This window comes from Crocodylus siamensis, chromosome 3 (assembly GCF_052110815.1).
Source record: "Crocodylus siamensis isolate JL-2025a chromosome 3, ASM5211081v1, whole genome shotgun sequence".
NCBI lineage: Eukaryota > Metazoa > Chordata > Crocodylia > Crocodylidae > Crocodylus > Crocodylus siamensis.
Genome location: NC_143397.1, coordinates 146,553,929 through 146,580,054, shown reverse-complemented (window position 1 = coordinate 146,580,054; position 26,126 = coordinate 146,553,929). Strand labels below are relative to the sequence as shown.

Here is a 26,126-nt window from a genome sequence, read left to right as displayed (position 1 = left end):
CACCTTGTCACATTTCTTCCCAATTTCTAGCAGAAGGGGGAAGAACAGAAACATGGCGATAAATAAGATAGTGTAGATCAATATAAGGATATAAAATCATGCATCTGAAGTAGAGTGTTACCTTCCTCTTCCATAAGATTCAACTGTAATCTAACTTGACAAAATACTCTGCTTTATCATTTGGTTTTAAGCACATTGTTTTAATATTAGAGGTATTGACAGGATTTTTTCTGGAATCTTCCTGGCTTTCCTGCTATTCTGACTGGCTCCTTTGAAAGTTATTGGAGACTAATCATGTTAATAAAAAGGAAAGATACTGTAAAGGTGAAGGAAAAAATGAACATACCACAACCTTTGGAAGGCACAATTTTGCGCTCACCCATCTTCTCTGCAACTACCAGGATCAATTATTAAGCTGCTCATGCCCTTTGGACCTCATGGGTTATGATCTAAACAAGAATCCACCCTGTCACTGAGGTTCACAGATGTGCAGATGCTAAAACTGTAAAGCTAATTCCCTTCCTTGAAGGGAATCACAACACCCTGATGACACCTGGTGAACATTAAAGCTAGCTTTGGTTTCAAAGTCAGAAACCCACGGGAAAGACAGGGGTCACATTTGTCAGGTCACTCTTTCCTCTCCAAACATTGTTTTCCTTCTTTCATGTTCTCATTAACACCATCAAGGCTGACAAATATTTTTCTTCTCCATTTTCATTTCTATTACCATCTGTACCTGCTGGTTCCATCCTTATCGCATAGAAAACCTTATTAACAGAGGGAGAGCGCTGGGTTGCAGGATGAAATAGCAAGGTAGTTTAAGTCAATCACGTTGTGACTCTGTGATCATATCATATTTATTCTCCTATGATGAGACTTGTTTGAGCCTAAAAACCAGCATTTCTGCAGTTATCAAAGCATTTGGAATGCAACCCACTGCAACTTATGTCCTGTCACTATGACTGCCACTACAGATATAGTTTTAACACGTGATAGTCGATGGCATCAAGCTGCACATAAAAACAGAGACACAGAAACTGCCTTATTCAATCAGGCTGGTCAACTAGCCTAATAGTCTGTCTTCAGCAATGTCCAGCACTTCATAAAAGATACAAGAAGCCACTAGTAGGGCAAGTTCCCCGCTGCCTGCCCCCCTTCCGCCCCCCCTCAAGTCTCTTCCTTGATGACTAGTTTACGCTCCGAAGCGTGAAGATATATAACCCTTCTAAAGTATTTTAAAACATAATTCTAATCAGCGCATAGGGCTGACCTGACTATGCATGTGCCCCTGCCTAGCTCCATGCATGTAGGGGCCAGTCTAAGACCCACAGGCAGCACTCCAGGCCAAATGATATCTGTGGGCCATATCACTGACCTAGATGAACAAAGACTCATAGCAATTATATATGCTCTGAAACACCTGTATTTAGGCATCTAGGTACAAGAATACCAACGTCATGCTGTACATAGACATCTTATGCATTTTTTCACACCCGTTTTAAAAGAGAATTGGCAGTTTTATTTACAATACATGCAAATGCATATTTAAACCACCTGATCATTAATACAGCAAATTGCATACATGGCCTTAAAAACGAAATCCATTAGATTTTGAAATTTTCAAGCTGGTGGCACCTCTCATGGCTCTGAGCTGCTTTTGCTGTAGTTAGAAACATATTGCAAGCAATGTGAAAGAGCAGACCAGAATCTGCCTTCCCAGCCTGGATTAGACGCACATCACTTTATCACCGGTAGCAAGCAAAACAGAGAATGATAAATATCTTAGTGGGTTAATGAAGGGGAACTGATTCTCAACTCCCTTGTTTAACTTACTCTGTAGTTATTTGCATGTCAGATTACCCATGAATTACATTTAGCTATCTATTTAAAATGTAATAGTATGTGTGTTGTTTCTTCCAGCCAAAAATTATGCCACAGTTATTATAACCTGGCCACTGTTTTATAGCTTGCGTCCTCAAGTTTTAGTGCAAGGATAGAATACCTGAATAACAAACATAGAAATTTAAGTTCTCTTATTTCGTTTTTCATTTTGGGCAGCTTTTTATAAAGCAGGAACAAATCTATAGGTGCTGGTCAAAGCAAAAAGGCTCACTGCAATGAACAAAAACCCCTACATTTGTATCTTAAGGCGGGGCAGATGCATCCCAGCCCAAAACATGGGAGGTGGGAAGCTGGGAGGTCTTCCTCCAGCTAATAAAGAGGGTGCAGCGTGGGTTCCCCTCCAAGCCTAGCTGAGCCATATAAGTGATAAAGAAGTGACTCTTGCAAAGATCTACTTAAGTATCACTAGCAACACCTTACACACAAAGAATCTCATGTCTCTGTGGCTTCCTGCACACCTCTACAGGTGCCAGGCACAATTTATTCCCCTGCTGACCAGTAAAATATCTATTTTAGTACTGTTCTCATTTGCTTGGAAAGAGAAAAGTATTTTGATATTCCAAATGAAATGTCAGAAACAAAGAAACCAAATTCTTCTCTCACATACACTAATGCAAGTTCAGAGCAAGTCCACTGGCTGCTATGGACCCAAACTAAGTTAACAAAATTATTTGTGGTAAATGAGTTAGGCTGAGTTTGGCATTCAATCCTCAGAGGATGACACTTCAGAGCCATCATAATTGGCAGAAGCCAGTCACTTAGTTCTGTGAGGCACAAAGTATTTTTGCCTCATAAATTACATTTGATTTCAACGTAGTACTGATATGTCACAAATTCCAAATCATAAAAAAAATGTATATTTTTTCTGGGATCATTCTACTCAGAGATTTTTAAGTTATTGCTTGCCTCTTTTCAATCCAATTCACAGAAGGAAATCTCCCAACATAGCTTTGGGAATGTGTCATTGCTTGCACATTAATTCAAAGATTGTTTTAGAAACTTTGCTCTGCAAATATTTTATCCCACTGGGTGATCAGCTCATGCTCAGAGCAGTAATTTATTTTGGCCACTTAAAGGAGAGAGAAGAGATTATATTATCAGCATTAAAAAAACCCCCAAAAGCTGGAATTAAACCTGAAGCACCAGCAGTCAGTTTATGTTATATGCAGAAAAAACAAAATGCATTCATACCAAGTTATGGCAGTTCAAGCACAAAGAGTTAAATTCAGAACCCAAGGATTATTCCAGAGACTCATTTTTTGGCATCGGTGACATTACACATTTGACAAGATCTTTCCACCGAATGAAATTTCTGCTCTCCACATCACTCTGTGGAGCTCTTCAGCTCACTCAGTGTTGCACATGGCCCTGCTTTGCCTATTGTGACCTATTCAGCATTGATTTTTGCATTCTGGCCTCTTTAAATACATTATGGTTTGCTTTAGCTGTCTGTAAAACTTACAAATTGGTTAGCACTGCTCAGTACATGGCAGCTATTTCTATGAAGTTTCCACTCAAAGATAATGCCGGAATATTCTTCTCGTTTCCGTTACCTTTGCTCAACCCATAAGCGAGGAAAGGGATAATAAAATTTGTTTGAGCTGCATGTTCAATATCAAGGGTGGCATTTGCTATGCTGGCCAGGCCTGTTGTATATAGATAATGTAACAGATGCTAGTAGCTCATGCATTGTAGTAAGACAGTCACATGATGAAGCCATGAACCCTCATGCACCTGCTCCAACGGCGCGCTTAGTTTGAGGGTTTTCCCTGATTGATATCGGTGTAACTGCTTTGCAGGCTGTGTGGGTGAAGGATGTGGGTTGGCTCTTTGCAGAGCACTGTTCTGAACTTCCACCTGACATTACATAAGGAGAAGACAGAGACTCTCACATACCCACCCACACAGACAAACAGACAGATATAAATATACATGACCTTAAAAGTCAGGAAGTGAAAAAAGAAGGAAGCATCTTTCTGACTAGTGCAGCAAATAAATCATAGACAAGAATGCTGCAAGCATGAAAACAACCAAATGCTAGTTCCATTCCTGGTCAAGCTCCACTGACTTGAAAGCAGTTGCACTAGGGATGAGATTGCCCGTCCCCCCCCCTTTTTTTTTTTTTTTTTTTTTACAGTACCTGTTAGTATCTCTTTCAGCCAATGGTTTAGTCAAAACATTATTACCTCAACCAAGCTACTTAATCCAGGCTTTCAAAAAAACAGCCCTATATCCCTACTCCCTTGGAAAGTATGTATTAGTTCTGGGTGGAGCTGTGGGAAAGCACCTAGAAAACAGACAGACCAATGCCTACAAAGCTTCCCAAGTTCTGATTTTACTAGACTAAATTTAGGTACCTTGCAATAATGGGCAATATACTGCTCAACAGTTGAGTATTATGATACTACTCTTTTAGAAAAGCATCTTCAGGATTCCCTTTTCCAGGACTAGTAAACATGTCAGCATGTTCACCTAAAACATCTCCAGCACATGAGATTTAAATTTCTTCAGAAATACTTTTTGGAAGGCATTCTAGAACATCACAAAGAAAAAGCATCCTCTTGCTCAAGTTAAAACAAAAATCAAAACCTTCTTTCACTCTGCAAATACTTTTTCCTCACCATACTGCATGTTATTCCCAAGGGTGTTATATATCCTCACCATACTGCATCTGATCTGACTCAGTTTTGAGGGCAGATTATTCACATTTAAAGAAAAATTGCTGCTCCAAAATAATATTAACCTACAAATAACCCATATCTTATCTGTGTCCACAATGTACTCAGCTCTGAAGTCAGCCAGTTCAATATGGTTCCTTTAAATAAAGTTACAGAACTGGTAGAAGGTAAGTAAATATATCAGCCAGTTCTGAAGAATAAAGTCATGAAGAAGGACTGTTAGTTGTATGAACAGTCCTTCTTGGATAGCAGTCTACCAGCAGCTCTGGAATTTACAAACTGCTAGTGATGACCTGAAACTTTGCTTGAGTAATTGTGAAAAAGAAGCCTGAAGGAAACAGAGGTGTAACTCGAACAGAGATGGATAATACCAAATCCAGGAACATACCCAAACTGCCCAAGGATAGTCATTATCTTAGCTCAGTGTATCACATTCTAACATTCCTGGACCACAAATCACACAAAAAAGCAAGCTGGCAACGTAAGAATGCTACATGCAATGGCCCTATGTCGTAGGACTGCGGCAGACATGTCAGAGGATACAAAAGTAACTTCAGGCTTCCCTAAGGCAGTACAGAATCCCACCTCTTCATTGCTAAGTAGCTTGCGGGTGAAAGCTGACCTAAAGGAGATAGACAAGCAGACTAAGAAAAAGTAGCTCTGTAGTGAAGTGATGAACATGGACTCAGAGGTGGTCAGGCTTCATATTGAGAGGAAGAATGCAGGAAAAGGGCTTAGAGCAGGCAAGAACATGTTGGAGCAGAAGTGTAATGACAGCAAAAACATGAGCAGTAGAAGGCAATTGGACTAGATCTCAGATTGGGTTAAAACTAAATGAGGAATGTACTCCTAACTGGGAATAATTCATTAAGTACATAGGCATATATGAATGGAAAAATGCATGGAGAAGGACATTTTTAGCGTAGTAACAGCCCATACTGTGCCATTTGTATGGTGCAGTTATTTTCACTGCCATGTCACCATAGCAATATGCTATACCAAGGGAGCACGTCATTACAGCGATGTAGCTCTGGAGTCATGGTTTTTGCCTACTGATGCTACACCACCATAGCACATTGCTACAGCGAAGTAGCGTCATGTGTAGTCGTGCCCACTGAGAGCTTAATTATAGCTGTAGAAGAGCAGGCTATTTGTGCAAGTAATGCTAGAACAAAGATAGATTATAGGAAAGTCCAGCAAGCAGGGCCCCAGAGAACATCGGTCCTGTCAAAAGTGGATGTACCAAGTTGATTGAAAATAAGTATAAATGAGTATAAGATGGCAAAGTTGGCAAGACTTTCTACTGGTGCTTTGCCAGCAGTATAGATTACAAGTACAAGGGAGTGTTAACAACATCACCTAGAAAACATGAGGGAATAAGATGTTTTTCAAATCACTGCTGTTCATGCAAAAGACCAGACACAGTAACAAAAAAAAGAGGAAGGAGAGCACTTCATTATGGACTTCTCCCTTTGATGAGAATGTCACCAGAAAGTAAAAAAGAGACTGGTAAATATGGTCACTTGAGGCAGACCAAAAAAAAAAAAATCTCAGGTGTGAAAAGCAGAAGCATAAAACTAATGATTTGTGAAACACTGGGCTCGTAAGGGCATATTGCAATAATCCTGGTGGAAAGTGGAAATGGAAATTGGAAATGAGTTCTATTATAAGACCAAACTTTTGGAAAGCAAAAGTGATGGCAACCCACTACACTCCTCCAGTATTTCAGAAGTGCCCAACTAGTTTGGCCCAAATCAGTTCTTTAGCCTTTTAGCATCCCAGCCAACAGTCTTTCTCTGGGCTCAGAAACACAAAGTGTAATGCCCTGGGTTCTTCTACTTCCCAGGATTCAGACAAAAGCAAACAATCCACATGAACACACCTGTACCATCTACCCAGCAACATGAGCTTCAAAGCCTCAAGTTAATTTGTACCTCAGGGCTTAGTTGCCAATACAAAATAAATTCCAAAATAAACACTCCCAGCCAAAGTTAGTTCTCACCCTCCCCTTTGAGTCTTCCTTTGAGGGGTCCTCCCTCTCCATGCAAACACTCTACCCTCTAGGTCCTCCTCCCCACTTCCTCTTTCTGTCTCCCCCTACTTAAGATCAGCCAATCAACATTACCAATTAACTGAGCCAGCTGTGGCCCCTTAGGCAGGTGGCCTGTTACCAGCTGACTAGTAGCTCCAGGCTGCCAGACCGCAGCCTCTACAGGGGGGTAATAACAGTTTGAACTCACTGGGTTCATCTACACAAGAGGCTTTACTGTGCAGTAGAGCTAATTACTGCTTAGTAAGCATCTGTGTCTATACGTGTAGACACTTACTGCACAGTAATTGGCTCTAACCATGAGTAAATTTATATATATGCATTAGAACAATAGTCCAGGGTGGCAGCACGGGTTGATTTCTAAAGGCCTGGGGTCACAGTCTTCACAGCCCTTAAGGCACACAAGGTGTCTAACACAAAAAGGCCAACAGATATACACATAGCCTGGGAAACGGTGGTCATGTACCACACTGTTCCATGAGATAAGGTGGCACCAGCTCACAAGGCCCAAGTGTGGGGGGCCTGAGAGTTTTGGAGGAACGGACCAAATTAGGAGAAGGCCCAGAAAGCTCAAATTAGGATGTGTACATGTGATGGGCTTGAGAAACAAAGGAATATGCTTACAGGACAGAAGATGGACAGTATGACAATCACAGAAAGACCAATCAACAATAGCCAGAGATAGCAAGTCATCAAGAAAAAGAATACAAAAGCAGAGACTTTAGAACAGCAAAGGGTCCCCTGACTGAGAGAGGTCCCTCAAAAGAGTCTGCAAGAGGGGAACTAGAGGCACCATGGACAGAGGGCATACCACCAACCTGTCTCATCCACCCCATGGGGGGAGGGGGGTGGAGAAGGGGGAGCGCCTTGGCCTCCAACATCCAGGTTATTAACATCTGACATTCAAGAGAGAACCTCAAAGTGAAGCTCACATCCTAGCCAGATGTATCGTGGCTGATGACAGCCATAGGATTGGTAGCTACAGAATTGCTTGTATTATTCTTTTCTGTTATCACTGTGTATCAATAAATTTGCCTATTATCAAATGGAAAGGTTGTGGTCAGTCTGAGGGTTTTGAGTTCCCTCGGAACATGGCATCTGGGTCATAAATCCAGTGCCAACATGCAGTAGCGCACATGTACACCCTGGATGAGAAGCAAATGTACTCCCAGTTACCAGGAGAGCACAGGGTGGGAGACTGCTTCCTGCCCCCAGGACCTTCCTGCTGCTGGAGTGCAGGGAAATGTCCCCCTGCCCTGGCAGCAGGAAGCTCCCAGTCCCCACTCCATGATCATGGGGCTGGGGCTGAGTGATCCTATCTTCTAGCTCAAGCTCCACAGAGGTGGGAGCTGGGCTCGGAGATCCTTATCTCTGGTGGCGGACCCTGCCCCAGCAGGAGGCAGCCCTCCAGGGGCAGGGAGCAATGTCTCAGCCCCTGCCAGAAGACAGCTGTCTCCTGGCCCAGTGCTCCCTGCCAGCCCCCCTGCCAGCTTAGAGCTCCCCCTGGCTGCTGCAGGAGGCCATGAGCGGTATGAGACCGCTGCCTGCCACGAGCTGCCTGAGATCCTGCATGTGCAGACCCCTGCCCAGGTCAGTTTACTCTAGAATAATTTACTTTAGAGAAAACTGATCCTGCATTATTTGCCTGTGCAGATATGCCCAGTGATGCTGTGATCCAATATATACCACAATTACTCATTGCATTCTCCCTTACATTCCAGAAGGTAAAGGGAAGAAAGGAGGATCCAAATAAATGGAAACATACAAGCAATCTTTTTGTAATTAATACATTGTTTTTTTAATAATGCATCTTTTTGTAAATATTTTTGCTATAACCCATTGACTGCAACACTGCACTTGGAGTCAAAAGCCCTGGGCTCTGTTTTTAGCTTTGCCAATGAAATATTGTGGGTCTTTGGGCAACTTGTTCAGTTTCATTTTCCCAGCTGCAAAGTGATGATGCTAGTTTTGTATAAACTACTTTGAGGGCCACAAACAAAAAGTGCCATATGAGAACTGAGTATTATAATTCAGCACTTTTGTAAGTAAAGCAATCGTCTCCAGTTGGGCACCAAACAGTTTGGATTCCAAACCCTTTTCTGTATATCTTGACCCGATCAAACATTTTGTTGTGTAGAATCTACCATATTAATCTACCCTGCAGAAGCTGGATTATTAAACTTTCACTTGATGATTAGGGGCTGCTAATAAATACTTGGCAAGGCTGATGAGTCAAGTTCATTTCTGGTTATTATAAATGCAGTTGTTAACTTAACAAATGTAACTGTAACTCTTCCCATTCATGTTTTCAAGTTGAAGTTACACCTAACTTCAGTTAGGTGTAAAATGTACTAATCTTCAGATGATATAACAATGACCTTAGTTGTTATGTCTTGTTTGCAAAGCATGACAAAACTTCAAAAAGAAACAGTAAAAAAATTATTAGAAAAGTAAGCTAGCGTTTATGTCAGGTGTTACTGGAAAATCATTACCCTTAATTTCTGGTGAAATACCTTGTCTTCACAAGATGCAGCTGCTCGAAACCCATACATCTGGAAAAAAATACAAGAATAAAAGAGTGCACATGGGAAAGGAAATATGAAAAGTAATCACGATTTTAAATGTCAGTTGCAAAGCAAAGACATCTACAATTTCAAACATGACTCTGAATCTGGGCTGAACCTTAGAGTGAACTGGGCTGAACTTTATAGAGTGAACTGATTCAAAAAACATTTTTGCATGCCTCAGATTGTCCATAAAAATGAATCCAATAATTAGATTCTATACATGGAAAATTATAACAAATTTATAAATTTATACATTTTATAAATTTTCCATGTATGGATACTAATTATGGAGGGGGGGGAGAGGGGATTGGGGCGGGTTGTCCTAGATTCAAGGTCATCTTGGTTTGGGGTAAATAAGGCAATAGTAACAGCAATATTACTAATTATTATGCAATGATATTATGCAACACCATTATTCAACAATGGTGCATTGGTGTAAAATTATTATGCATTGGTGAGACTGCAGCTGGAAGTACTGCATCCAGTTCTGGGCAGCACACTTCAACAAGGACATGGAAAAGCTTGAGAGTCCAGAGAAGAGCCACCTGTATGATCAGAGACTTGCAAGGGAACCTATATGAGGAAAGGCTGAGGGACTTCGGACTCTTCAGCCTAAAACAGAGAAGGCTGAGATGGGACTTGGTAGTAGCTTACCCCTATATCAGAGGAATACATCAAGGGCTTAGCAAACAACTGTTCACCAGGGCACCCTTGGGGAAAACCAGGAGTAATGGCCACAACCTTCTGGAAGACTGTTACAGGCTTAATGCTAAGAAAAACTTCTTCATGGTTAGGGTGTTCAGACTCTGGAATAAACTCCCTCCAGAGGTGGTGTAATCATCTACCCTGGAAATCTTCAAGAGGAGACTGGACGGTCAGCTTGCTGGGGTCACCTGACCCCAGTTGTCTTTCCTGACTAGTGCCCAGGGGCTGGACCCAATGATCTAGCAAGGTCCTTTCCAGCCCTTTACCATCTATGAATGATAATAAATGGCATATGGCACTTTTCATTTGTGCCCCTCAAAGTAGTTTATACAAAACTAGCATCATCACTTCGCAGCTGGCAAAATGAAACTGTGAACAAGCTGCCCAAAGACACACAGTGTGTCACTGGTGAAGCTAAAAACAGAGCCTAGGGCTCTTGACTCTGAGTGCAGTGTTGCAGCCAATGGGTGGTAGCAAAATATTTACAAAAAGATGCACAATTAAAAATAATGTATTAATTACATAAAGATTGCTTGCATGTTTCCATTTATTCAGCTCCTCCTCGTTAATCCAATATCTATTGATACTGATATACTGAACAGAGCAATAAGCAGAAATCCATTGTAGCTTTGTCTGCCACCCTGTCTGGATTTTTGGTGGGTCCGTCCTGACTTCTGCAAGATCCTACAACTGGGTACAAAAAATATTGCAGCTATAATGTGTGTCAAAAACCCCCCCATGTTCTTTTGTATTATAACATTGTAATGCACTGTCAGCAAAACAGGAATGAACAACAGTGACCCCCCTTGAGAATGCCAGCCTATTTTCGCATTGTATGGTAGCCATAGTGGTGACTAAGAGTTACCCCCTCCTTCAGTTACTAGCCTGTCACAGTGCATTAATATCACTTTCATGCATCAATAATTTCCTTGAACATGGTGAGAACCTACACCTTCCTGAAAACAAGCAAGGAGGCATCCCATGTACTTACCACTAGCCCACAGTTACTTTTCTAAACATGGCCTTATTACCTTCATTTTGTGAAACTACAGCATCAGTGTGCAACTGTTCTTCAGTGGTCACTCCATGACTCCTGCTGAAGTAACATAAAGGCAACACTACCAATACCTACCTATCTTCCAGTGGTCCACCAGAGAAGGAAACTGTGATTAGTCTCAGAAGCAGTACTATTCAAAGAGACTGCTAGGAGAATGCAGTATATCAACACACCCTCATCAAAACTCAGGTCAGCAACACCCATATTTCTGGGCTCCAATGGCTTGCTGTTGCCATTGATGGAGTGATAGGAGTGACCATCCACCACCAACACAAATATCCCTGCCTGCTCCTGTTGCCTTTTTCTTACAAAGAAAATGGCACTTTTGGAAATAAGGGGAGCAGATATGGGCAACAGAACAGGTGGTTTGTGTTGTGCCATATGTTCATACTGTGGCAGTTTTCTGTAGTTTGAAAAACTAGTCAAGGGGTCTGGAAAGCAGAAGAGCCCTAGGACCTCTCTTCCTTTGTGACTAGTAAGTTTCTGCTCACGGAATGAAGCAAAAAGTCTGAACCTTTCTTTATCCTTCTATCAAATGGAGATAACCTCCACCTAATTCAGCAGTTGTTGTGGGCCTGGTAGCTGTAAAACACCTTGAATCCCTGCATCAGATAAAAAGTGTCTGTGTACTCAGAAATCTCTGTTAGTCATGTACAGGTGCTGTGGTATTTTAATTGTGCACCTTTTGACATTTAAAGCATGTAGGCAGACAGTGGCTTCTTCAGACTGGGATATGATAACAACTTCTTCAACTTCTGCATCGTAATTATTGGTGTCATGTCAACAGACTCTGATAACCTTATTTTTTCACTTGAAAACAAATGATGAATCTATGAATTAGACAGTTATCTTTATCCAGCAGCCAGTCTCTCACTCTAGCTCACCTCCTCTAATAGTCTTCCAGTGTTTCAGCTAATTCAGAAACCTTAGCACAGAAAGAGCAGGCAGTGTAAGTAGACAAATTAGATAGACCAGACAGGTAGGTAGCATGTGATCTCAAAACCACAATTTCTTTTTTTTAACCCTCTCTTTGCCACTCAGATTAACACAAATGAAAGCTCTAAGCAGAGAGAACCTCTAAAACATGTGAAGAGAAACACTTAGTGGCATCTTTGTTCTTAGTTCTCAGTTTATTTTTAATGGCAAACGTTACATTAGTACCTTTGATCTCAAAAAATGGAGAGGAGCTGGGTAACAGTGGGTGCAAAGATATTCATAAATAGTGCCCTAACAACACTTTTTGTCGGTCAGTTGAAAAATTCATCTGCATTTAAAGAAACAATAAGAAGAAAAATTGTGATCCTTGAGTGAGTTAACAGGAGTTAAAATAAAAACCACAAATTAACTTGTTTTTGTGAAAGAAAATTCTTTGCAACTAATCAGCACTGCCTCCAAGCTAATTACCAGCCTCTGCTTCTTCAGTTTCCTTTATGCCCCTTCTTACACATATTTATATCACTTGGTAAGAACATATCCCTGTAAAGCACCTTAGTGCTGATCTCTCTGTGGAGGACAGAAACATTTGCTTTCTATCATTTTACTGTGACTACTTCACAGTATTGACCTACATCTCTTTCTCTTTCCCATAGTGATAGCAGATTATCCTTTTAGTCTTCAAATCAGAGGAAGAGAAAAGCATCATCATGTCCAACCTCTGGTTCCCTCTTGATAGTCACATTTTGACTCAACAACTTTCAGGAACAAGAAAAACAGAAAAATCAGCACCGACAAGAAATCTGAGACTTCCCAGGCATAATGCTTGGGAAGGAAATGAGTTCTGCCCTTTTGGGAAAGGGAAATTGCTTTGGAAGTCTAGACTGACCCCTTCCTTTCCTGACTCCCTCCTCCCTCAAGCCTACCCATTATTTTTAAGACCGAAAGCCAAAGGAAGGGAGAGGATACAAAGGAATCACTGGGCAGTTTCCAATGCTGTGTGTAAGCAAAACAAAATTACAAGCAGATATAAGCTATTTTGACAGTTCAAAAATTGATGCCAGTTCAATTATGGGAAGGGGATAAGAGGCATGGAAAGAGAGAGAGTTAAAGGACTACGAAAGGAAAATGGACAAGGATACTGGCAGCATCTGGGATAATCAAACTGAAAAACAGGGTTAGGGGAAAAGACCAGATAAGGTTGCAGCCAGGCAGTCTGGCTATAGCATCAACCTAGGTTTGCCTTTCTATCATTAGAACTATTTGCCAGCAGGAAATTTCTAGGACTGTGCTGGTGAGACGGAGAGAATTAAAAAAAAGTTACTGGCAAATTTATTATAATTGGAGGGAACATTATTGACAACCACCCAAAAGGTAAAGATGTAGTAAGGACAAAAAGAAAGACATGATGACACCAAGCAGCTGTGAGATAGAAGCTGAACAGCAGGGAAACTTGAAACAATCAATCAAATGAACATAAATGCATTTTAAAAGAAGCCCAGAGGGGGCCAGAGAAGTTGAGATGCAGAAGAGACAGAGGTCACCAAAAGAAAAATGCTCAAAGCAGCTTGTGTATACCAGGGAAGCCCAGAAAAATTGAAACGATGGCCCAAACAGGAAACATCAAAGCTGAAACCAAAGATGCAGGAGGAAAGTTAGGAGGATATTCCAGTGCAAGGAACAATCCTGGAGCAACAGAGAGAGGATAAAAGAGTGAGGGCAGAACTGTCCTGGGAATTATGAGAGTAATCTAGAGCAGCCCAGGAGAGGGCAGAGGGAATTCATGCAGCAGATAGAGAAATGAAGGATGCTCTGTGTATGAAACAAAGTGTGAGCATGTGTGGGAGAGAGGACACACTTAAAATGACTGGGCCTTGTCTGTGTATTATAGCTGACATATTTATGTGCAAAAACTTCTTTCTATGAAAACTTTATGTGCATGGTACAGTGAACAAACTACACTGTACTGTACACATTTTATGTATTCTCTTTTTCTGTCTAGGGCAAAGGATTTTATTTTTGGTGGTTGAAAAGACCTGCACAGTTTGATTATTTTGTGACAAACTTGATCGTTTTCCCCATTTAATATTCTGAAGTGTCTTTGTGGAAATAGAGACATTGCAGCTGGCACTTTAATTTTTTCCCCTTATGCAAAAACAAATCCAAGCTAATACCTAGAGAGCAGTAGTTCTGAGAGATCAAAACTTTCCATTAGGCAGGATCAGAGGTCAAGTAGGACTCCAAGTCTAGTCAGGACCTTTCTAACTGAGAACTAACTAATATACATGATGGGTCTCTCACCATCATGTCCATCCCTGACTTTAAAAAAAATTACCAGTTTTAAGACACCTTTAGCCCTTTCTTTCCACAGATAACATATGTCCTACTTTAGTTTTTGTGATAGTGTAGCAGCACATCATTAAAGAGCTTCTAGTGAAGATGGCTGTTAATTCCATCTGCTGATACATTTTTCTTATCCTGGGGGTTGAACTGGGTAATAACCCAACCACCTCAAGTATATTAAGATCAGTTCCCACAAGTTTCCAAGAAATGATGTTTTTTTCTGGACTATGTGCCCAAAATGATGTTTCCCTCTGCAAGCAAATTTCTCTGGCTTTGGAAAAGTTGTGCAAGATAGTCTCTCTGAATCATTCTCCCTAAATCAAAACATCATGTAAAACAGAAGTTGGAAAGGTACAGCCCATGGGCTATAGACCTGGCCTGCCAGGCCATTCTATCCAGCTCACAGAATCCCTAAGAAATTTAGAAAATATTTACCTGCTCCCAACTGCCTGTCAAACATGACAGGAGCCAGGGGCAGTAGGACCCATCAGCAGGAGACAGGAGCCCAGCCCCACCCCACCTAAACCCAGCCACTCCCCTGCCTTCCTGCCCCCTCACTGCTCCAGCACCATGTGGCTCCCGGCTGCATCACCGGACTGGGAGCATGGGGATGCGCTGGTACCCTGGTGTATGTGCATGTGAAAAAGTGTAGGGAAGGACTGTGTGTGTGTGTGTGTGTGTGTGTGTGTGTGTGTGTGTGTGTTCATAGGGGGAGTCCCACACAGACATCCCACCATACACATACACCCCTCCCTTGCACAGCCATACCCAGACCCCCATATCCACACCCTTTCAGACACTCCAGCCACCCTCCCCCCACACAGTCCCCCACAAACCCCATACCCACACCCCACATATTCACACTTACCCGTATGCTCCGTCACCCCACCCCCACAGACACACCCTCCCCCACACCCAAGATACCCACACACACACAGCCCCTCACAAACTTAAACCTACCCTGCCACTATAAGAGTAAGACTGCATTTAAGCTATTATATACAATCACCTCTATGTACACTACACAAACACATGTAAGCCAGGACAAAAATATTTTTTGAAAACAAATTAATGAATGTTGTAGATGTTCACTGTTTAGAATATAATTTGGTATTTTTCTGGTTCTGAGATGGCAAAACCCCTTGCTGCAAGGGGTTATTTCCAGGGGCAAAGGAAGGGACTTCTGGTGGCAAAGGTCAGGGATTAGGGGGTGGGACTTCCAGCCCCAAGGTAGTGACCAGCAGGCGGGGCACCTGTCAAGGGTGGAGCTACCCATGCAGACTGTGGCAGCTTGCCAAAATTTGGTAAGCAGCCATCTGCCAAAAATAATTGCCCGCCCTGATGTAAATCGTGTAGGCTAGGGACAGACATTACACAAAGACCGGTTTAAGTGATCAGAAACTGGTTTAAAACTAAAAGAACAGCTGTTCAGTGCATATAAACCAGTCTGAAAATGGCTGAAACCAGTGAGATAAACCTGGCTGAATGCAGTATCAGACTTAAATGATTTGGCTCAAACCGGTTTGTGCAATGTCTGTCCAAGACCCCTTGCTGGTTTAAATTAAATCAGACTCCCGCAGCATCCCAACATGCTCTCTGGGCTGGGTGGGGTTCTCAGCTCCACAGCAGGGCTGGCCCCTCCCCTCTGCTCTGTGGCTGCAGCTCCAGTAGTCTCTGCAGGCGTCTGCCTGGCTTCTGCTCCCCCCCTTCCTCCTCCCTCCCCACTCTCTGCTAGGCAGGCATTCCCCTGGCCCTCACAGACACCTCAGCATTAGCTGACAGATCACATGCTGGCTACCTCTGAGCTGTGGCACAGAGGACAAAGGCAGAATCAACAGATAGCTGGTGATGTCCCTCTGTTGTTTTCTTAAAGGGTTGATAAGCACTGAATTAGGGGTGATAAACAATCCCTAGCTGGGCTGCTCTAGGAGGTAGGGGGGAACCCCTCCCTAATCATAGCATCTTTCTGGGGCCTGGCCACACCACCCCCCCCAGCTCAGCTCTGTGGAAGGGAAGAGAAGGGAGGGAGGGCTGCTCTAGTGCCCCACAGCTTCTAGCCTGAGCCACTGCAGGTATGTGCATGCATTACTGGGATGTCTGTCTGGTTATAATTTGTTGTAGCCTAGCCAGGTTAGACTAACCTGCAAAGACTGAATCAATTCAGGCTCAGGCTTTTTGAATGTCTCTCCCTAGTGATACTGTTTGACATATTGGAACTTGTTGATGTAGTGGCCCAGGACCCTCCCTTTGTAAATCATAGTCAGGCTTGGGAAGCCAGCTCTGTTTTGTAAACAAGGTTAGCAAATTGCCATTAAGCTATTCAATTCCAGTAATCAGCATCAGGTTAATGACAGCCACTCATTCACTTTCTCATTGCCAGACCAGAAATAGCTGTTCAGCTAAATACTTCCCAAGAAATGTTTAATGCAGCAAAAGTAAATGCAATTAGGTCACAGATAAGTTGTTCCTGTATCTGCAAACCCTATCCTTGCATATACAAGTGGTTTAAAACAGCTTTAACATTCAGAGACACATTGAGATGCTTTACAGGACTTTTGGAATACATTTTCAAAGCACATAAGGCTCATGCTAACTTTTTTGCAAGTCACAAGCAAAATAATGAATTTTGGTTTTTAATAATGAATTCTGTTTATTATCTGCTACCTGTCAATTACAGCCTCGTATTGTTTACAGTATACCAGTGATTTACTGCAGGAAAACTACCAATTTCCCGAATGGTCATGGAAAATTCTGCTACATTCCATATAATGTAATTGTGTGGACTACCAAATCGAAACACATAAAAGTATCTTTCCTGCTTATCTTAACAAGCACAATGTTTTACACAACTAGAAACTATTTGATGCTGGATCAGACGGTCCTATATGCTTAATAGGCTTGCTAAATCATTTAAACATGTAAAGCAGACTACTGTAATGCATAATAATTAATTAAGCATTTTGGAAACTCCAACCGGCAGACACAATAGTGACACACCGTACTTACAGAGCAGAGTATGGAAAAGATGTAAACTGAAGATGTGGTATGCTGCTTCCAAGTGCCTGGCATTTGTAGGTTGCCAATCACTGTGTTAATCTAATGCTGCTGCTGAGACCGATGATGTTACCATTGCCCTTAATGATGTTTGATAGCAGAATGAAGACATTACCTATAAAAAATTAAAACACGATCATTTAACACCCCTAAAATCATACCTTCTGCTCCACTGGAGTCTGTGCCCTACTTCAAGTCTCAAACAGCAGTAAATGCCTCAATTTCATCTAAAGCAGCATCAGGTGGCACTTTTCTAACTGATTAGAAGGCCACTTATCCCAAGGGGAGAAGTTAACAGACAGAAAATGACTGTTTTATAACTGGAAATATGGTTTATCTGAAGGAGCAAGCGCTTTAACTACAGGGAACGGAGAGCAATTTTTCTGCCCTGTGGTCACCCAGCATGGCACAGTAGAAGGTACTGAAGATGAGTCACCTCTACATGTGATGAAGCTAAGACTGAAGGGGTACTGGATGCAGAGCATAATAAATAAAAAGACTGTGTGCACTCCTAACAGATCCCGATGACATCATATACCGTGGGAACAGAACTTGATTCCTTTCTAATCAGAAATGCAATACATTTCCTAAGATTAGGCTATTGCACAGTATTCTACTGAAAAAACATTGCATGTGCTTCAAATTGTTTTTATTTTTAGCCTTTATCTATTTATAGAAGATATCCCATCCAAAAGCAGAAAACAGATGGGGTGGCATATTAGTAATACTGATATACGTCATTGCTGCTACATGCATGGGAATTATCATTAGTAATTATTTAAAGATGCGAATGGTTTTCACAAACAGCTAATGTTCTTCCCCTCATTCTATTTGCTTGCTTATTCAGGGACCAAAAATAGGTATGCACCACTGCCTGGTGCAAACACTCTGTATGTAACACTTGAAACTCAATTCCCTCCTACTAACATGCACAGTTAATAAACACTCAGACGATATCTTTAATTTACACATTGGCTTAAAAAAGGTGCTATTTGTTTTACATATAAGCATAGATTGTGCCTTTACAGACGATAAGCATTTACAGCCTCATTACACACAGCTCAATTTCACAAGCTAACAGCAAGATACTTTAAAGATAGGCCCTTGCCAGCAGTCTTGATCTAGGTACAACCTTTGGGAAAGTTCAGTCTGTGGTTAGTTTGGTAACTGGGAAAATCCAGATTTGAGTCAAAATTTCAGGTGCTTTCTGATCCAGATGTCTGTAAAAGCAGCTCTTGAGGAACCCTGCCTGGATATGTAATGGGCTGCTAGGAACCACAATGCTTCTTGAGTTTGGGGTTCCTGGAGCTGCATTCCTTCTTTTGGTCCATGGCTCTGCTGTAGTTGGTCATATAAGAGCACCCAGGCTGGCTGCTACAGTATCAGAAATTTGAAGGCCCAGAGACCCTCCATTCTTGGATCGAAGTCCCCCGCTCTGCAGCAAGCCGACTAAAACAGCTGGAAACTCCACCACTTCCCAGGTTGTCTGCCATGGAACAGGGCCTTGACGTCTAGATTTGTGGCTCCAGGACCAACTTGCCCCTTGGACTGGTCTGAACCAGGGACTCCAGAGCTTCCAAAATCACAGGCACCTACAAAAAAGCCCTAGGCTTTCTAGCCTGAGGGAGTCTATATGGGGGTGCTACTATAAAGCAGCAGACCCTGGGAGTCCCAGCAGCGTCTGTCACAGTGATGACAGGTATTCTGGTTTTCTCTGATTAAAAAATCCCAATTTTTTACCTAAAAATATAACCCAAAATCCACATTTTCCCATGATTAAAATGAAATGTGTATATATACACACACATACATACATAGAGACAGGTGCTTCATTTTAATCATGGAAAACTATGGATTTGGGGGGGGGTTACATCAAAAAAATTGGGATTTTTTTTAATCAGAGAAAACCAGGATCCCTGGTGATGAACTAGATAATGTCAGTTGCACTTAGCAGCTGTGAGTCCTGGGGAACATACTGTGTTTCAGAAACACCACAGTTCTGTGTTTTCAAAACCAGTTTTGTTTTTTGGTATTTTAAAATAATTTTACATTCACAAGAATGTAAAACCAGTATTTGTTTCTGTCTGATTTGAATGAAAACCAAACAAGTGCAGGAAAACTGCATAAATTGTTGAATAAAAATATTAACATTAACATTTTGGCTTTTGGTTCTTTTAAATATCCAGCTGTGCATTTATAATGAGACTAGATTGAGCAAACTACAATCTTATACAGTTTATAAGGTGTATGTTATGGTCAAAAGTTGTTTTATAAGCACTATTTTTTCTTCTACATTGTCCCTTTCCTGATTACTTCCTAAGCAAATATTTCACTGTTTAGATACAGTGGCGGTCAGCAGAAAACCCCTATATCTATATAAAATAATAAAAGTTCTTTGACTAGCCTAATATTAATGATAATCTGGGACTGGACAGTTTAGGAGACTATACTGAATGTTCAACAATTATATGATTTTTTGTTGTTCATTTTAAATCACAGGTTACACTCAGCTTGGAAAGTTGCAGATGTCTGTATGTTAAGATAACTGAGATCCCTGATTCAGCAAAGTATTTACCTGCTCATCTTCAAGTATGTGAACCTATATTTCAATTAAATTAATCACTTCAGCAAGTGCTTAACTTTAAAAGATTTTAAGAAGATAAGTAAAAGCACTAAACAAGTAGATAAAAAGGTAAAGACAAAAAGCATCGCTTTTTTCAGAGTAAAATTGATAGTCGACTGCAAGGAACATCCGTCCCACATCTAGATTCATTAAAGGCCATGCCCGCTGGCAGATAGCTTTTAAACATGCAACAAAAAGCTGCTATTTTGTGGTATACCATATTATTCATATTATATTACATTATTCATTGGGAAAAAATCCTACTGTACAAGTTGCTGCTTGTTCTGAAAGTACTGGTTTATATAGGTACCTGGCTATTAATCAAAACAGATTAAAAAAGAAAGGGTTTTTTTTTCCAAATCATCTATAAACTAATACAAAAATGATTTACTTAAGTGATAAGGCTTATGATGGAAGAATGTATAAGGTAATAAAATGTCTTTTACAACTGGTTAAGCACTGAAGCAAAGCTGAGGCATTTAACAACTGTAAATGTGGTCTCTAGTAAGAATATTCCAGCGCTATGAATATTCTCACAATAAAACAAGAAAAACAAGACAGCCTGATTGTTTCTTTATTGGTCTTTCATCTTTTGGAGTTGGATGGATTTGAAATCATTATTTTCCTATGGCTTTGTTACTACTTATATGGAGAATGTGTGGCTTCAATAAGTAACTGAGCAAGTCAGGTTTTAAAAAGGCAGTTTCGCTGAAGGTCAAGTGGGTGAAAATTTTATCAAAGCAGTGTCCGGAGTGGAAAAGGAGGATGTGAATGGAGACCAAAATTTCCAAGACAGGCACCTAAGTATCTCCAGAAACTTATGTCTTTTGAAAAACTAAAAGATCAAATTCAAACAGGGTGCAAGCATGTGCAAATTGTTTGACTTCAAAGAAACTGTACTCTCTTACACCAGATCTAAATTCAGTCCTAAATATGCCACTACCCATTTTGTGCACATAAATGTTATACTGTAGGCAGCAATTTAGGAGTCTGTTTAGAAAATACTGGCTCATAGTGATGATAAATAAAGATTTCAGTGTTGTATGTGAAAATAAAGTTGGATTTTTCTAGTCCATGACTGAGCACAATTCTTTTGTTATAGAATGCTGGATTATCGCCCTTTAGAAAAGTATGTAGGAATATTTCAAGGCTCCTGAGTTATTTCACTCTACTGCCAACTTAAAAATCAGTCTTCTATAAACACCCAAAATGAAAACTTCACCATTAAAGCTTTATCAATTTTTTGAAAAACAAAAATAGGTTTAATTGTTATCATCATCATCATTAGATCTTTCTCTATTTCACCCATCACTTTACTTATAATGTAAGTTTCTCTAGACCAGGATCATGTCATATAATGGATATGAACAATGCCTATTAAACTAGGGACCTAGTTTCAGTTGGGCCCTGTAGGTACCACTGTCCTACAAGTCATACCAACCTCCTTTAGGGCCAGGTACAGATATTATACTTTTACCAGTGTAAGTGATTGGAAACCAGTCTATACCCGTGCACAGAACAGAAGTTTGGCATGCATAGATGGGTTTCAAAACTGTAGAACCCGGTCTAAGATTTGCCCTCCTCCCACAAAGGACGAAAGTGTGTTCTGTTCACTACCAATCTAAGCTACATTGCTTACAGAAAACCACGACTAGGGACCTACCAAATTCATGGTGGGGTGCATGACAGCTCCTTTAATCTTAAGATTCCCTGTGTGCTCCCTCCCCGCTCCTCCCCCATGATTGGCAAAGGGGTCCCACCACTCACGGCTTGCTCCTGATCGTCAGGGAGGCATAAACCACAGTTTAAATATGGTACCATTTTTGCCGCTCATTGCAGATTGGTCAAGGGGCCCTCGCAGCCACACTGTCTTGTTGCTGACTGGCCAGGAGGCAAAAACACCACCAAATTTTAAACCATGGTTTTCACCTCCCCTCTGATCAGAAGTGAGCAGTGGGCCAGGTGGGGCAGAGGGGAACATGGGGGAATCTGCAAAATAAAAGGAGCCACTATGTACCTCACTCCCACAGTGAATTTGGTGGGTCCCTACACATAACTAAAATCGATTCTGCCTCAGGCTTTTTGGTTGTCAGTACCTAGCCTAGAAAGTCCCTGTTTAGTCCTTGACAGCTATATCACAGTTTACCCATACAAAGTAGAAATTCACTAATAATTTATGTTCAACCGTTATCCCAGGTTGCATCTTCTGTGTTATGACATAGAAATTATAATATGATCTAAAACTTGGGTGTATACTGTGTCTAATTATTTTTTCAAGCTACTTTATGGGTGCAGACAGAAGTTACATTTTTTCTGTGGTCAGGCCCCTGAAAGTGCTCTACAGCCATGCCATGATACACGTGCATGGCTGCAGAGTGCTTTTAAAATGGCCAATAGCATAAAGGAGGTATCAGATCAAGATGCTCTGTTTTAGAGCACTTTAGGAAATTTGTGTTCCCTAAGGTTAATTTTTCACACAATTTGGGCTGGACTTCTGGAGCCCAGCCCCACCCTCAGGACTGGCATCAAGGAACGAGCGGTGAAGGGCAAGCCAGAAGCAGTGAGCTGGCTTGCCCCTCAAGCAGCAGCGAGCTCACTTGCCCCTTTCATAAGCCGCTGGCTTCCCCGCCTGAGCTAAAGGGTAGGGGCAGTGTATCAGAGTTCAGGCAATCTGGCAGATTGTGAAAGTAGCAGCGTGCAGCTGCTAGCTTGCCCCTCTCTCCCTGCTGACAGCCCCAGAGCTGGGGGGGAGGGGGCTGGGGAGGGGAAGGGAGGGGAGCATCTTTGGCTGGGGAGAAGAGCAGCTCCTCAACTTGCTAGGCTGAGTTTGGTAGGCTTAATCCCCCCCTGCCCAAGTCAGGGTGGGGGAGAGGGCGCTTTAACTCATAGCACTTTATGTTAAGTGCCATGAGTTAGAGCAGGGACTTGAACATCTGTCAGCACCCTATAGTTACACTGAAGAGCTGAGTGTCCAATCTTAGTCCCATTTACTTCAGTAGGATCAAAATGTAAACCAGTGTTTAAAACCTGTCTAATGGATTAATTTTCAAAATGTTCCCATTGAAAAAAGCTCAGCTTAAATCTGTCAAACTGTAGCTTAGAAGATCCTAAGCACAAACAGTGCAATATATATGCATTGTGTTTCCTTAATTACAAGTTAGAATGATAATGCTAACACTGTTTATAGTAAGTGGTATTTTGTCTATAGAAAATACATGTAGGAAATCACAGCTCACATGAGAAACATCAAGAAGTTAAAATAACTGAAACTGTATTTTGTCTTTTTTGAGAAGTAGTTAAGTTTTTAGTGGACAGTTAAAAAAAATAATAGCTATTTTAAATTAGTTAAAATTTTGGGCTGAAACTACTTGTTGGTATCACCTTATTCAAAACAGGAAATAATGTTCCTTGTTTGCTTGATGTTTTGTGGTACTGTTTTCCTCTGCAGAAAAGAGATGTGGTTTTCTGGCTCTTTGGCCCTCATACAGAATCCCATAAATGACATCTCACAATGTGTAGAGGTTCTGCTTTTTTAACACCACAACATTTAGATTTCTGCTTTCAGACTGAGAAGCAAATATAGAGAAACTGAACTTAAACCAAATCTGAATGCTTGCGGTTTTCTCAGCCTAAAACCACCCAACCTTCCTGACTTTCAATTTACCCAAACCACAAGGACATTAATGATGACCCTTCTCTCTTAAACCTCAGCTTCTTCCTTTACATTTGCTTGTCTCTCTGTGAACAAATCCTTTTTTCAAAGCAAAAAAGCTGCATCCTGCACAACTAGTCAGAATGGCTTACTTTAAACCTATACCTTCAACCAAAATTAGACATCACCACAATACTCCCACATAACAATTGCAGTTATTTAACATCAAATTTTATTTTGCTCTTTCTTCAGCTTACTGTGGAAAGTTTTGTGTTTTCAGACATCTATTTTCAATTAATACAAAAAATATCAATGATTAGTTTAAAACAGTAACAAAAAGGTACAAAAAAATCAGGCTTGAGAACAATGCAAAAGGATGAGGCAGCTGGAAAGTTCATTGTGGACTGGTAGTTATTGCTCCAGAGTTCATGTTGAAACTAGCTCTGGATTCCAAGCCCAATATTCAACACTCCCTGTCACCATTCAAAAGCATGCTAATTCTTAAAATTTTGCATGCTACTTATCTTACCTCAGGGAATAGTTTCCTTACATACTTGGAAACAGCTGGCCTTTCTCTTCCTTTGTACCTTTTATAAGGACTCTGGCACACCCAGCTTATTAGGAAAATGTGCCCACAAAGGAAGGCTATTTTGCTTCCTTGATTCCAAGGAAGTGGCCACATCTGGACCACAGGTTATTTCTTGGGCCATTTTAGAAGTTAGCATCACTCAGATGGACACTAGTTGCTTATGTTCATATGACCATGTACTCAGGTTCAACCAGGTGCGTGCAACTACCAGGGTCAAATGTCTGTTCTAAAGACAACAGCCATTTGAACCAGCATTAGCATTTGCAAACAGGTTTAAATTTAATTAAATTTGCACACCTCTATGAGATGAATTTTACAATGTTGTCAGCTCCCAATTTTATTCCAAATCTCATCATGTCCTAGCAGCATGCATGCCTCAAGTGGCACATATAGTCTCTATGTGTGACATATGACAGATCAGGGAAGGGGCAGGCAGCATAGTGGCAGATAGGGCAGGGAGGAAACAGCTGAGCAGAAGATTGGGCAGGAAGCACAGGGCAGAGAGCATAAAGCAAAGCAGCAGATGGGGCAGAGGATTGGCACTTGGGGAAGGAAAGGGGGCTCAATTTGTAATATACCTGTCCAAAGGTTGGCCCCCACTGTTCCAGTCTCAGCTATCCTGGAATGAAATGCTCCTGTGAAAATGTCTTAATTTTTTAAACCAATACTACTGACTTGAGTTTGGCAATAATATCATTATTTGTATTATGACAAACTATTTTTGTTCACTATAATTAGGCTTTTATGGTCAGGATTGACCTAATGATTCTGGGGAGGGCTGGTGAAAGGATTCTTTGCAGTCGATCTCAAATTTAGTTGATTCATTTTGCACAGAAAACATGTATGGCTGGGTCACCTTGTATGCCCCAATAGTATATTGCATAGGAGTCCAGATGCTTCTTTCTTTTTACCTTAATAATTAAATTTAACTGATTTCTGTTGGCTTATATTTTCAAAGCTATTTTACCTTCCTAAAAAAGAAGGTTAGAAAATCTTTCTTTTTTTTTTTCAAGGATAACAGAGCTTTCTCTTTACATTTCCAAAGGCTTCACATACCTCTTTGCCCAGTTCCATTGGCAGTGGCATTTTAAAGGTATAACAAAAGACTAGGAAATAAAATAGCCTTTCACTTTAAAAGAACATATTTAAAAAGTGAATGCTGTCACTCTCACCTTTAGATAAAGACCCTGAAATCTCTGTTAACCTGTGCTTTTCCAGCTCTGTACACAAAAATAGATGTATATTAGAGGGGAAAAATCCAGAAACAAAACAAAAGGAAGACAAGGCCCTCAAGGGAAACTTGGGGGATTCTTTTTAATTAATTAAGAGGACACTAATCACAAGGAAAAATGATGGGGACTCTTCCTAGGCACCACCACAACAAGATACAAATAATAATTTCTCATACCTACTTGGCAATGAGCTTGTAAGTGTAACATTATTATACAGTACAATTAAAATGTATTCAGTGGGCCCACACAGAATCATAACTCAGAGGCTTCACCCTGCTGAATAAAATCACATGACAATAATATAATTGCGGTCCATAGAGGCATATCTTCATGAATAAGGGTTCTTGTAAAATTGTTATCAAACCCTGATGTTACCAATGCTAACTCACAAGATGGAGGTGATAGAAATACAACAGATGGGCATTTTATGTTGGCTAAGAGTTTGCCGACATGCTTCATAGAAGAGGTACAATGCAAGCAACAGCATGCCAAGAGTTTTCCCACGTTAGCTTATTTCAGCCACTTTTATCCTTCACGTGGCCACCCAAAAGCTGGGTACTCATGACTAAACTTACAGTGTGGGGCAGCAGTAGGAGTCCACTCTTCTCTGGATTGAGGGTTTCAGTCTCTGGCCTTTCTCACAAGCATTAAATTTCCAAAGCAAATTTTAAGAAAATAACTCAATATGCATGACAAAAATGAATTTCTCCCGTATTTCTTAAACACAGGTCCAGTTACCAT

General features: G+C 41.0%; 1 long non-coding RNA gene across 1 annotated transcript in view; it reads right to left on the bottom strand.

The window, feature by feature from the left end:
* LOC149868956 (uncharacterized) overlaps nucleotides 1-26,126 on the bottom strand; it is a 334,750-nt gene that overhangs the window by 274,122 nt on the left and 34,502 nt on the right. The window contains exon 2 of the long non-coding RNA XR_016441365.1: nucleotides 17,242-17,404. This is a non-coding gene — a long non-coding RNA (uncharacterized LOC149868956). The remainder of the gene's footprint in view (nucleotides 1-17,241; nucleotides 17,405-26,126) is intronic.